The following is a 13,563-nucleotide window of genomic DNA, read 5'->3' as shown; positions in this document are numbered from 1 at the left end:
GGAATGAGAAGTCTACTTCTGACACTCATATAGACAGAAGGATTTCTATCTCCTAGGATTACAAACTGCTTTTCAGAGGTGTTAGTCATTCAAAAAAGAAAATCCTGTATTCTCCCTTGCAGCAATTTTTTTTTTCAATACCAAAACATGTGTTTAGTCTCATTAAAAAGCCTGTAGCTGTTATGATGCTTCTTTTGATTGGAGAAGCTTACTATTGCTCCGGAGAAATCAGGCTTGTGGATCATGCTGAGCAAATGAAAATAACAAAATAGAGAAAAAGAAAGGGTGTTCAAATGGGATGCTAGTACCATTGCACTCCTTGCCTGTATCCGTGCCACATATTTTTAAACTACTGACTTTCCGAATGATGTAATTTAAAATACCCATACCTGTTTTTGATGATTTTTAGAGAGCCATTTTTTTCTCCACCTTTTCAGGGATATTTGTCTTTTTTTGTCAAAGACAAAGCAATGCCCCCCCGCCGAATCTGAACACCAAATATTTTCATCAAATAAATAGTTTGCCGGGGGGGGGGGCTTTTCAATTATCTTAAAAAAAATCTAAACTTGCCCCAGGTGAGAAACCTTTTCCAATCAGCTCTATAACTATACATGCTTAGTTTTCTCATCATGTCAATGCAACATTACTAATTTGTATCCTTCTTAGCATGGGCTATTTACTTCAATATAGCTGGAAGTCATGTTTTGACAGAAATAGTTAGTGCTGTTAGTTTGAAGTCAGGCAGACGACAGGAGAGGGTGGCACCTTAGACACTAACTGGTTCAGCGAGGCATAAAATTTCATAGGCAGCAGCCTACTTTGTCATATGCAGCTTGTGTGATGCAGCAAACAAGGCTGTCCAGTGTTTGCTCATGGCAAATTGGCGCTTGGTCCCTTTAGTTCAAGTAAGGAAAAGAAACGTATATGGCATGACCCTTACATATTAGTCTTATTGAAGGCACAGTACTTCATGTGAGAGAACTACTTAGACTGATGTTTTGCTTTCTGGAAACATCTAGGGCCAGACAGGGGTGGGGGCAGGTGTGGTTGCTCTCCCACTTCCACTGCGTAGCAAAGTGAGCTCTTCCCGCACCTGCTCCCAAAGCCCACCAGTGATACAGAGAGCAGGGCCAGGAAGCAGGGAGCCCCACCTGCTGCTGCTGCCACCACCATCCCCAGCCAGCCCCACACAGCTGCTCTCTGCATTTGAAGCCCTTGGGCTGGTAGGGATGGCAGGGGGCAGGGATGCACCCACCTTTGCTGTTCCAGGCTGAGCCCTGCACCCCGCACAGCCGCTCTCTGGAGCTGGAGCCCGAGAGAGCAGGTGCAGGAATGGAGGGATCTGCCCACTGCCACCGTTGTCTCTGGCTGACCTGGGTATGGGAAGAGCCCCAGGGACACTCCTAACTCCAGCCAGGGGCCGTGGGAAGTGGCTGCATGGGGTGCTGTGCTTGGCCAAAGAGCGGCAGACAGCCCCACTTCCTGCACCTGCCCCCTGCCCGATCCTCCGGTGTTTCCTGCAGGCCTTGGACTTCAGTTGTGCCTTGCCCTCATCTTCCCCCACGGTGGAGCTGCACACCCCAGGGCAGCGGCCCAGAGTGCAGGCAGCATCCTTATCCAGAGCAGGGAGCTGGGCCGGTGAGTTGAGGAAACCTCTCACCTTCCCTGGGGAAGCAGGACAGCAGCAGGCAAGGCGCTGGGATCCTGAGGAGCAGCAGAGTGCCTGGATGAGGGTCCTTGGGAGCTCAGAGCGCAGGCCGGTGCTCGGAGCAGGATTGGCAAGGCGTGTGGGGTGCCCGGCCAGTCATCTGGAGCAGGGGTTTAGAGCAACGACCCCTGGGAGCTGCCTGTGCTGCTGACCCTCTGCCACTGACTGCCCCAGAGGGGACTCAGTCCTGTCCCTTATTCTGCAGCTGATTGTCATCGGATGGAGTCCCTGAGCTTTGTGCTTGGGTCATGCTGATTGCTGCAGGAGCCTACTTTTTGCTTGTCTTTTTAGTGTACACGGAGGGTCACCCTTCAGCCTCTTTGGGGGGTTGGGGTTTGATACAATTTGATTGCTGCAGACCAGACAAGCTTAACCTGCTGCAGTCTGTCGTTTATTGGGAAGCCTGTTGGAGCTGCAGGGAGTGACCACCTTGCTTCCTTGTGGTAGCATCTCAGCAGTGGCTGAAAGCTGCCAGCTACACGACCTGTGGTTCTCGAGTCAAGGGTTGACTAATGCATTCGGGTTTGTTTTGTGGTTCTGGTTATGCCGTTTAAGTTCACTTGTAAATAACCTTTCCTATTATTCTGTTTGGTAAATAAAGTGTAAATAGTTAAATCAGTTAAGTGTTAGACCTTCTTGGGACCACGGGCTGCTCTGGGGGGGCCGGCTGGAAAGTAAATTGGTGCTGGCCGGAAACCCTGCCCCACTCTCACCACCCCATCCCTGATATTGGGCAGGGGTGGCAACTATTGGGTCTCACATGTATTAGCACTCCAATGCCTAAAATGATGGTGTGTTACAAAAATAGGTGCACTGTGGCTTTTCAGGGACAGGAGTGGGGTGGAAGGATTTCACTTAGGCATCTAACTCCATTTTCATGTCTTGTGGATGGTACAGGCCCCTTGACTATCACATTAAAAATTTTAATCTGTCATTAGTATAGTATTTTCCTCTTTGTCTAAAGCCCTTCCAGGCTAAAAGCTCCATACCTAGCATGTTATAATCTTGCTTTTAAAATATGATAGCTAACAAAGAATAACTAATACCGTGGAGTGAGTGTGAGGATCAGCTTTCCTAGATAATATGTTCAATGAGCAATGTGCCCTGTGTACATTAGGATTTTAAAATAAGTTAGCTAGCTATTTTTTTTTTTATAAATTCTCCTAATGCAGACAAAAAAATGAGCACTGAAGTGAGTAATCCCTGCTGAAATGAGTCAAAGCTGCAGGACCAGGTTCTTGAAATGTATCCCTTTTATTACAACAATGGATGTTGAATGCAATTTGATCACAGAAGGCAGGACAGGGAGACGCCTTAAATGTACTAAGTGAATCCAACACACATTTGAGAACATTGGAGCAAAGGTCAGAAGCAGAGCTTGTCGGAAATAGGAATATTCTGGTGAACATTTCCACAAAAACAGTATTTTTTTCAATCAAAAATCGACATCTCAGTGAAAATTTTGCTGAATGTTTTGAACCAGAGAGAATTGCAATGAGTTTACAAAATAAATGTTGCATGCTTTTGGTAAAAACTCCAGATTGCTCTTTTGTATAATTTGAAATTTTAACAAAATGCTAAAATTAAAAAAAATATATAAAGTTCAGTAAATGAAAGTTTCAAGTCAGACAGACATTTTGCTGCGTTGGTTTAGTCAGGGGTGATCCTGCCGCAAGCATAGGGATAGACTTGACCAGGGCTGTCCAGCTCCTCAGCGACCAGGGGCCACACCTCAGGTGGGGTGCACTGGAGGAGGGGGGCACTCCCCCCACTGCATCACTGCCTGTATCGGTAGCCCCCTTCCCCACTCCACCACGTGTGGGCTGTTCTCCAACCTTGCTCCAACATACACCTGGGTGGGCTGCACCCCCATCTTTCCACTGTGCCCGCAGGCAGCCATTCTCAATTTGCCAGCCTCAAGCTCCCCCACTGCCCCATGCCACAGGGCCCAACACTGCCCTGCCCCTTGGGAAAGAAGCTGCAGGGCAGCCTGGAGCCCCCAGCTGCTGGTGCAACCGGAGTAGTAGGGGAATCAGCAGCTGGGGGTGGGATGGCACAGATTTAACCCCTTGCAGGCTGCAGCTTGTGGGCTGCCACTTGGACAACCCTGGACCAGACGACCTCCGGAGGTCCCTTCTCTCCGGGATGCTGACCAGACCGTCCAGCTTGGGCCCAGTGCTGTCAGGGACTGTGGGCAGGCAGGCCAGCCTAAGACAAGTGCCCAGCAGCCACACCTGCAGCAGGCCCTAGCTAATGAGCTCTGCCCCCATTTAGGAGCAGCAAGCATCCTGATTGGCTGCTGGGAGCACCACCAAGGGCCCTGGGTCTGCCGTGGCAAGCCTCTTGGCTCCTGCACTCTGGTTTTCAGCTTACGTCTGAACTTCAGCTTTGGATTTCCCTCTGGTTCTGTTTCCTGGCTCTTGACCCTGGTTTGGCTCTGGGTTTGGACTTCACCCTGTGGATTACCCGCCACGTGGTTACTCTGCATCTGACTTCCAGATCCTGGACTGTGCCGTAGACTCTGCTTCTGGATCTCCCTCTGGCTTGGTATGTGGCTCCTGCCCTTTGACACAGCCCCAGACCCTGCTTTCCCTCGGTACCCTAACCATTACACCCTGGGTCCCTTACACATCCCAGCCCTACTTCTCTCTGATTCTAAAATACTGATCCACTGCATTTAGGAGCATGCAGGCATGTGTGTTTGCCTGAATCCAACTGAATACTGCTGGCAGTTTGCTCACTTCAGTCCAAGCACACCTTGGGGGAATTGCAAACGGACAGCAGTCCAGGGCTTCCTTAAGATTTAAAGATGCTGTCTTTCAGAAGGAGCCCATACTCAGCCCTGTCAAGGCTCAGGCTTGGTGTCTCCCCTGGCTCTATGTTGTTGCTGATTCTTATGTGTAGAATTTCCTGAAGCACCTAAGTCCCCTTTTCAAGTGTGACGTCAGCCTTTGGAAGCCTGCCTCCTGCCTTGTTTGACTCAGAGCAAGTGCTTATGGGATGGGGAGTGTTTTCTACAATGCGGGCCCCTGACTGTAGTTGGTGTCTCGAAGCTCTAGTGCAATACAAATAACCCGGAAGAATGCCAAGCTGCCCTTTCTGCTACAGAATAAAGACCTGGGATCATTTCCTATTTGCATAAACTAATTTGGGAGCACATTTCTATTCTCAAGTTAGTTTTGACTATATAAAAGGTTTTCAAGGGCCTGCTGGACCAGTCTACTGTTGGAAGTGCAGGACATCTCCAGGAGGTTTGGGGATGAGGGGGTCCTGACAGCCGCTCTTTTCCATTTAATTTCCTAATTGAAAAATGATGCCCCAGAATCATACATTAATGCCATGCCAGGCCTTATGAGTCAATGGGGCTCTTGTATGCAGCAGGACGCTCAGTACAGCACTGGAGACATACTATGTTGATCTTATTTTGTTGGACTTATGTTGAACTGAGTATAGGTCTGTCTGCGTCTTTATGGACTAGGAAGGCTTCTGAATGAGCCTTTTTCACAACCCCCCATAAAACAAATGGGAGGAAGGAACAGATTAAAAAAGGTCGTGGCTATAGGGCAGAGAGAAGGAATCTGTGACATAACGCTCCTATTAACAGCAAGGTTAGTTAGAGCCCATTGCTAAAGTTTTTACCGAGCTCAAATGTGTCTATTTTTACCAGCTGGCCCAGAGATGGTTATCAAAGAAGAATGAAATCATTTGTACTGGGTGTTTTAAATACTCTCCAGGCGCAAACATCTGGATCATCTTATTTGGTGGGGTTTCTTTTCTTCATTGACAAAAGGACTTTCTTCTGTTGCCCAATACAAGGAGCGAGAGCTGGACAGCTGCGGAGGAAAGCAAGAATGCAATATCTGTGCTCTTTAAAGAGCACTGATCTCATGGCCATTGGTTTGCTAAGGAGGTCTTGGAAAGAAGTGATTGAAAAGGCAGACTGATGCCCCCTGCAGTGGCAGCATGATCTACTGCATAGGGCACTGGACTAGGATTTGGGAGACCCCAGCCCCCTCTCCCTCACCTGCAACATTACCTCAGGGCAAATCCTCTCTGTACCTTGTCTTCCCCAAACCCTTTGCACGTCTTGTCTATGTAGAATTAAAGCTTTTCAGGCAGGCTTGATTCTAACCTTCCCCAGGGCCGGGGGGGCCAGTTGAGGTTGTTTGTCCATGACTAGGTGATTTTGTGATCACAGGTGCAGTGGCAGATTAAGATTTACTGGGATCCTGGGCAAACAGAAAATTGGAGGCCCGCCACCCGGTGAGGGCAGGTTCCCTCTGCACCTGCCAGGGGGCTGTGGCTGGAGGGGAGGAGGCACATACTGCCCACTCCAGGAGACCGCGGCCAGGATGCCCATTTGGGCCATGCTGCCCCCCGGTGCTCCAGGGAGCCCCCGATTGGCAGAAGCCCCTGGGCCTGGGCTCTGTGGACCCATGCGTTAATCCACCCCTGCACAGGTGCAACTACCAGTGTTTGTGCCAAGCAACAGAGGCAGTGGAAAAGGCTAAGCTGGGTCAGGCCAAGCCAGCTACAACAGTGCTGGCAGCTGGGTTGGCAGCAGTGATGACTCCCACTCTTGCACATCCCTGGCCACCCAGTGATGCTACTGCTTATGGTGGTGGTGATAAATGCCCTCCGATATTTCCCTCCTCTCTCTCTGACTATCCCCATCTCTGACTAACCACCTGTCCCCTCCTGCAGTCACCTGCTTCGTTCACTACATAGTTTCCAGTCTTCTGCCACAAATGAGACGGGGATCTCCTAGACCAGGGGGGCAAACTTGTGGTGCATGTACCACACGTGGCACGAGCAGCCTCTGTTTGTGGCACATGGAAGCTTGGGGAGGGGACAGGCGGCATGGTGGCAGATAGGGCTAGGAGCAGAAAGCAGAGCAGCAGATCAAGCAAGGAGCACAGGGCAGGAAGCAGAGCAGCACATCAGATGAGACAGGGTTTGGGGCTAATTTGTGGCACTCCTGCCGAAAAGGTTGACCCCCACTGCTATAAAGCAAGTCTCCTCTACACATCCCTAATTCACTTCCAGAGCTTCCCCATTCTGGGCACTTACTGAAATAGAGGTCCTGTGGAAAATAATAGTATGTGGGCATGCAACTAAAGGCACCCGGGTAAGGCTGCACGGGCCAATTCATTTCTGACACAGCCTAACTTCTGAGGGCTTGACTTTGCAACCCCTCATGTCATATTTTAATGACATTTTAAAATACAACCTATATATGATGTTGACCTATAAATAATGTTCACACACGTTCTCTGTCCAGGTCATGCCAACAAATTGGATTTGGACTGAAAAGATGCACACAGAGCACATGGATGTACTTGGTAGCTGTGTTGGTCTGAGACAAAAAGAAATGCAAAACTCTAAAATGGTTGGTGATGGAGAAAGATGGAGAAAGATGAGTTTTTTGTGATTTCTTAGTTGGTCTAATAATAGGTATCATCTCTGAACCAAGCGTTTTAGAGTTATGCACAGAGAGCATGGCACTCCTCTGTGCTCTGTGGGGAAATCTGCCAATCCAGGAACCGCCCCTGCTAGTACTGGAAGGACAAATCACCTGGGAACTGGCTGCGAAGTGATGGGTATCTGGACTTGACAACATCCCATTGTCCTTTTAATAGGAAAAAAGACAAATTGGGGAAGGGGCTGGAAACCAGCAGCACTGCTCATTAGAAGTACAGGGAAACTGTGCCTTTGCTCCCTGCTTCATTCACTCTTTCCCTTCTCTCTTCAGACAAACAAGGTCTCCCACTGCTGTGCTCAGAGTGTTGCCTCACTCCCTCAATAATTAATGGGGGGCATTTTATTTTATTTAACACTCCGATTTGATCACTTTGCTCTCCTGGGCCACCTTGTTTCCCTCATCTTTTTTTCTCTCCTTGCCTCCCTTTAATCCACTTTATTTCCCCTAAAAATAGACTTTCCACTTTGCTATCTTCAGTACTCGGCATCTAGTGTATTTTTGATAATGCTGGCTCAGGTAAGTGGGACAGGCATGAGATTTCTTCAAGGGCCTGTGTAGCGGGGGCCTCTTCTAAGGGAAGGACGACTTGATAGAAAATAATGAGAGCTGGCAGGTCTGATGATCTAAAGCAGAGAAACATATGCCTGGGCTGCCTCTTTCATCTCTGTAAATGGTTTTTTCTGCTCCTGTCAATTAAGGCTTTTCCTCTCCCCACCACCCTCCTGTGTTTCTAGTTTCCGAGAGCGGGGCCTGTATACATCTGGATGGACCTTAAGGGTTGCCATTAGGTAGCTTTGGCTGCAGCGACGTGCAGAAGAGAGCATGCACAAGATCACAAGAGCCCTTTGTTAGAACTCAAACCCTAATTTGGTAGGAGGGTTAGGGTGATATCCTAGCAACTAGAAGGATTTATCCTTTCCTGGATGCTGCTCAACTATTCATGCTGGAGACACCTTATCCTAAGGGATCATAGTTTGTATTTATTTTGACCTAGGAATGCATCAGGTTCTACCTGGCAGACAAGGTTCTTTGGGTAAATGTGGTATCTTTTATTAGACCAACTAAATAGTTGGAAAAAATTGTTCTTTGCAAGCTTTTGGGCACAAACACCCTTCTTCGGGCATAGGGAGAGTCTGCTGGTGTTGTGTGCTCTCCTGGGTGGAAGAGAAGCCAATATGCAAAATGCAGGTCTGTGAAAATGCAAATTCATAGCTGTGAGGATAAGAGAGGTGGAGGACAATAGGTTCCCTTTGAGGATTAGAACTAAAAGATTGGAGAGGGAGGGATTGTCCTGTGAGAAGTGGGCCCCTACAAGTAGTTGGGTTTTCTTGTCTTTGATAGGTTCTTGGTGTGCGTTCATCCTGGTGCACAGTTGTTGTTTGGTCTCTCCTACATATTTTCCATTGGGGCATTTGGTGCACTGGCTGAGATATATGATATTTCTGGAGGAACAGGTGTAAGATCCAGGAATGGTAACGGTTCTGTTGAGGGGTGGGTGTTATTATTGTGGGACTGGGGGGCTGTGTGTTGGCAGATTTTACATTTTTTGTCCTGGCCTGGTCTGGATTCATTCGGTGTGCTTTGGGCTATAGAAAGTTTGCTTCTGGTGATGAGGGTAGCAAGGTTCAGTGCTTCTTTAAAGGCTAGGATGGGTGGTTATGGAAAGCTCTCTTTAAAAATTGGGTCCAGTACGGGTTGCAATTGTTTGAGGATTTTCCCTATAGGTTCCATGGAGGGATGGTATTTTATAATTAATGGTGTGCAATTTGCGGGGATTTTCTTTTGGTACCGTAGCAATTCTTTACGTGGTATGTGGGTAGCTCTTTCAAAAGCGGGATCTCGCTCTCTGGAGGAGCGTCCTTGCGAGGTAACGATCATGGATGTTCTCGTCAGTGCAAATTCAGTGGTATCGAAGGGCTTGTCTATATATTACAGCATTCTTGGTGTGTTTAGGGTGGTTGCTGGTTCTGTGCAGATATGTATGTTGGCCCATGGGTTTCTTGAGTGTGGTGGTTCATATTATGGACAGGTGATGAGGGTAGCAAGGTTTGGTGCTTCTTTAAAGGCTAGGATGGGTGGTTATGGAAAGCTCTCTTTATTGACAAATTATGCTGAGGGGAAACCAGCACGGGTTCGTGGCAGGCAGATCGTGCCTGACCAATCTAGTCTCTTTTTATGACCAGGTTACGAAACACCAGGACACAGGAGGAGGGGTGGATGTCGTATACTTAGACTTCAGGAAGGCCTTCCATACGGTGTCCCACCCCATACTGGTGAACAAGTTAAGAGGCCGTGACTTGGATGACTACACAGTCCGGTGGGTGGCGAATTGGCTGGAGGGTTGCACCCAGAGAATCGTGGTAGATGGGTCGGTTTCGACCTGAAAGGGTGTGGGCAGTGGGGTCCCGCAGGGCTCGGTCCTCGGACTGATACTCTTTAATGTCTTCATCAGTGACTTGGACGAGGGAGTGAAATGTACTCTGTCCAAGTTTGCAGATGACACAAAGCTATGGGGAGAGGTGGACACGCCGGAGGGCAGGGAACAGCTGCAAGCAGACCTGGACAGGTTGGACAAGTGGGCAGAAAACAACAGAATGCAATTCAACAAGGAGAAATGCAAAGTGCTGCACCTAGGGAGGAAAAATGTCCAGCACACCTACAGCCTAGGGAATGACCTGCTGGGTAGCACGGAAGTGGAAACGGACCTTGGAGTCCTAGTGGACTCCAAGATGAACATGAGTCAGCAGTGTGACGAAGCCATCAGAAAAGCCAATGGCACTTTAGCGTGTATGGTTAAGGGGCTGCAGACCAAGCCCTACGAGGAGAGACTAGAGAACCTGGACCTTTCAGCCTCCGCAAGAGAAGGTTGAGAGGCGACCTTGTGGCTGCCTATAAGTTCATCACGGGGGCACAGAAGGGAATTGGTGAGTATTTATTCACCAAGGCGCCCCCGGGGGTTACAAGAAATAATGGCCACAAGCTAGCAGAGAGCAGATTTAGATTGGACATTAGGAAGAACTTCTTCACAGTTCGAGTGGCCAAGGTCTGGAACGGGCTCCCAAGGGAGGTGGTGCTCTCCCCTACCCTGGGGATCTTCAAGAGGAGGTTAGATGAGTATCTAGCTGGGGTCATCTAGACCCAGCACATTTTCCTGCTTATGCAGGGGGTCGGACTCGATGATCTATTGAGGTCCCTTCTGACCCTAACGTCTATGAATCTATATTTTACCATTCTGGATATTGATCATAGTGTCTCAGTGTTGATGCTGGAGTATTCAAGAGATAGTCTGATGGAGGGGTGATGGTTACTGATTTTGTGATGTAAATCAGGGACTGCAGGCTTTTGGTCCAAATGATGAAGATATCATCTATATATCTTAGGTGCAGTATGGGTTTGATGGTGCAGTTCTTGAGGAATTCTTCCAGGTGGGCCATAAAATGGTTGGCGTATTGTAGGGCCATTTTGGTGCCCATGGTCTGGAGGAAGTGTTTGTTGTTGAAACAGAAGTTGTTGTGTGTGAGGATGATACTCTTGAGGTCTGTACTCTTGAGTTGTAATCCTGGTCTTGTAGATATGCAAGGCAGGTTTGGATGCCATCCTGGTCTGTGATGTTGGTATATAAGCTAGTAACATCCATGGTAGCTAGGAAGGTACTGCTGGGAAGGTGGTTCTACCTAACATCTAAATTGGAAAATATGCCCCAAGAGGGAACAGTCCTGCATGGACTACAAGGCCTTTTCCTATCTCTCCATTGCAAAGGTTGATGCAAGCAATACAATGGTATCTGGCAGACTCTTATCGATGCTAATCACTTAGCACCACCCTGGCAGTAGAAAGAGGCAAATGGAGACTAGCCTGTGAGAATGGTTCTGCACAGAAGAACCTCCCAGGCTGTGTAGATTTAGCATCAGGCCTATAGTTTGACTCATGCTATAGGACTGTGCTTTGGCTACAGCACCAGGCAGAAGTTACTGCTGCCCCTGTGAACCACAGCTGCCCCAGGTGCCTGGTTATGGCTCTGTTTCCCAGCTATGTGCGAAGACAAGCTGAGCGCTTATTACAAGGAATAAAGCTGTACATGTTAGAACTACTGAACACATTCACTGCAGCTACTTGTGTGCCCTTCTTCCATGAACACTTCTGCAACCCAGTTTTTATTAGCACAGATATTCCAAGCAAGAAAGTCTCCAAGAGCTCAAATATTTATGAAATAGAGATGATGCTTAATCTTAAATCAGGCATCTAATTGCTATAATTTACCCAATTACTGAAAAGAAACAATACCACATCACTTAGGTGGTCAGCTACCTGACCCGTGGCACACCACTCCACACTGAAAGCCAGAGAGTAAAACCAAAATCAACTTTGAAGAATAACTTGAACTGACTTGGAGAGTCAACAAACATTAAGAAAAGAGCAGTTGGTCAAATCATTTATTTACAAACACTTGACACTTTTGTCAATTTTCTTTCAGTGATGAAAGGCTGCTTGACAAAGGAAGTAGTAAAATGCAAGACAGTTAGTTTTCACTGAAGTGATGAGGCTTTGTTGAAACACCTAAAATTAGAGTCCTACGAATTGCAAAGCATGTATTTTTTTCATAGGAAAATACCATCAGCAAAGATAGAAAAATAGTTTTTGTGAAAAAAAGACTTTTTTTGCTTAAGCAGTTGTATTATTGAATCTATAGCATCATTAATGATTTATGAGCACCTGTTTAATATGAAATGTGAACTGTTTATCGATGTCAGAATGACAAAGTAAACTCTTTGAAGCAAGTCCCAAAGCTCCTCTAGTTGTTTAATTCCAACTCATTCTGAACCCTCAACCTATAGGGACCAACTTAAGTCTCAGCAAGACTATGGGTTTCTGCAGTCCACTCATGGCACAGATCCAACTTCGCAGGCATTTAGTGGTGGCCCTGCCCCTCACCCCTGATTGGCAGAAGGGCCCCAGCAGCCCCACCCCTTGCTGCCATTGGCCTTCGCTCAATCTGTCATTACTGGGTTTTTGGGGTTTTTTGGTTGATTTTTGTGGAAAATTGTTGCCAATGCCAGATTTCCCAGCAATCACGGATTTTCTGCAGTGAAATCGTAGTCTAGCTGCAACCCTGAGCAGAGGGGGAAAAACCCTCCAACCAAGAGCCTCCGACTCTGGTCCCACAAGCGTTGGCACACCACAAAATCTCCAGCCTTGGCTGTAGTCAACACTCAATGCCTTTGGGGAGGCTTAACAAGACCCTGACACGTAGCAGAAAAGGGGCAGGGAAGGGGAGCAGGGGCAACCAGCAAAACCCAGAAGCTTGAGAAATACCCACAGTAGAACAGAGGCATAACTATGCCTAGATCATCCCCACCCAATGGCTATCCCACCTCATCTTGAAGACCACACAAGCTCCTCTCTCCTTCACCTCCAGGTCCAACTACCTGCTCAGCTCAGGCTCTGAGCTTATATCCTGCAAGCCTTGCCCATTTTGGGTCAGGTGGTTCCCTTGATTGGCTTTTGTCTCACCTGCAGCCTGCTTCTCCTGCACCCTGTAGCAGGAGCACCAAGCTCCCTGCTACAATGTCCTTTTTAAAACATGGAAGCTAGAACTGCAGGCAGTGCTCCAGGTGAGGCCTAACCAGTGGCGAGTAGAGAGGCACTATCACCTCTCGTGTCTTGCACTCAGTGCTTCTATTGATGCATCCCAATACTGCACTGGCCTTTCGTGCAGCTGCATCACACTGCAGTCTCATACTGAGTCTGTGATCTACCAAGACTTCCAGGTCCTTTTCCATAGTGCTGCCACTCAGCCAGGTGTCACCCATTTTATATTTGTGTTTTTGGTTATTCCTCCCAAGGTTTAGCACCTTGCATTTGATCGCATTGAGCTTCATCCTGTTAACACTAGCCCCTTCTTCACTTAGAGCCCTAGGCATGTGCCTAGTTTGCCTGTGTGTTAATCTGGCTCTGGAAACAGAGCTGTTGTGGAATCTCCATCCTTGGAGATTTTTAAGACCTGGCTAGACAAAGCTTTGGCTGGGATGATCTAGTTGGGGATGGTCCTGATTTGAGCAGGGGGTTGGACTAGATGACCTCCTGAGGTCCCTTCCAACCCTAATTTTCTATGATTCTATAATCCACCAGGGATGCCACGTGAGATATACAGTTTGAACTAGACCTCTGTTTATGAGAAGCCAGATAACAGTGACTTCTACAGATACACCCACCTTGTAAACTCAGAGCCAGAGTCTAAACGAGTAGAAGCCAACCTTTTTGTCAGGTATGCTAATTATCTCTGCACCCTCCTCAAGTACCACTCTGATCCCCTTCCCCATCTGCCGCTGTGCTTTCTGCTCCCAGTGCTGTGCTCCTACCTGACCTTCTGCTC

The sequence above is a fragment of the Alligator sinensis genome, unplaced genomic scaffold, assembly GCF_000455745.1.
Source record: "Alligator sinensis unplaced genomic scaffold, ASM45574v1 scaffold1216_1, whole genome shotgun sequence".
In the NCBI taxonomy this organism is placed as follows: domain Eukaryota; kingdom Metazoa; phylum Chordata; order Crocodylia; family Alligatoridae; genus Alligator; species Alligator sinensis.
This window is presented reverse-complemented; position numbering follows the sequence as displayed.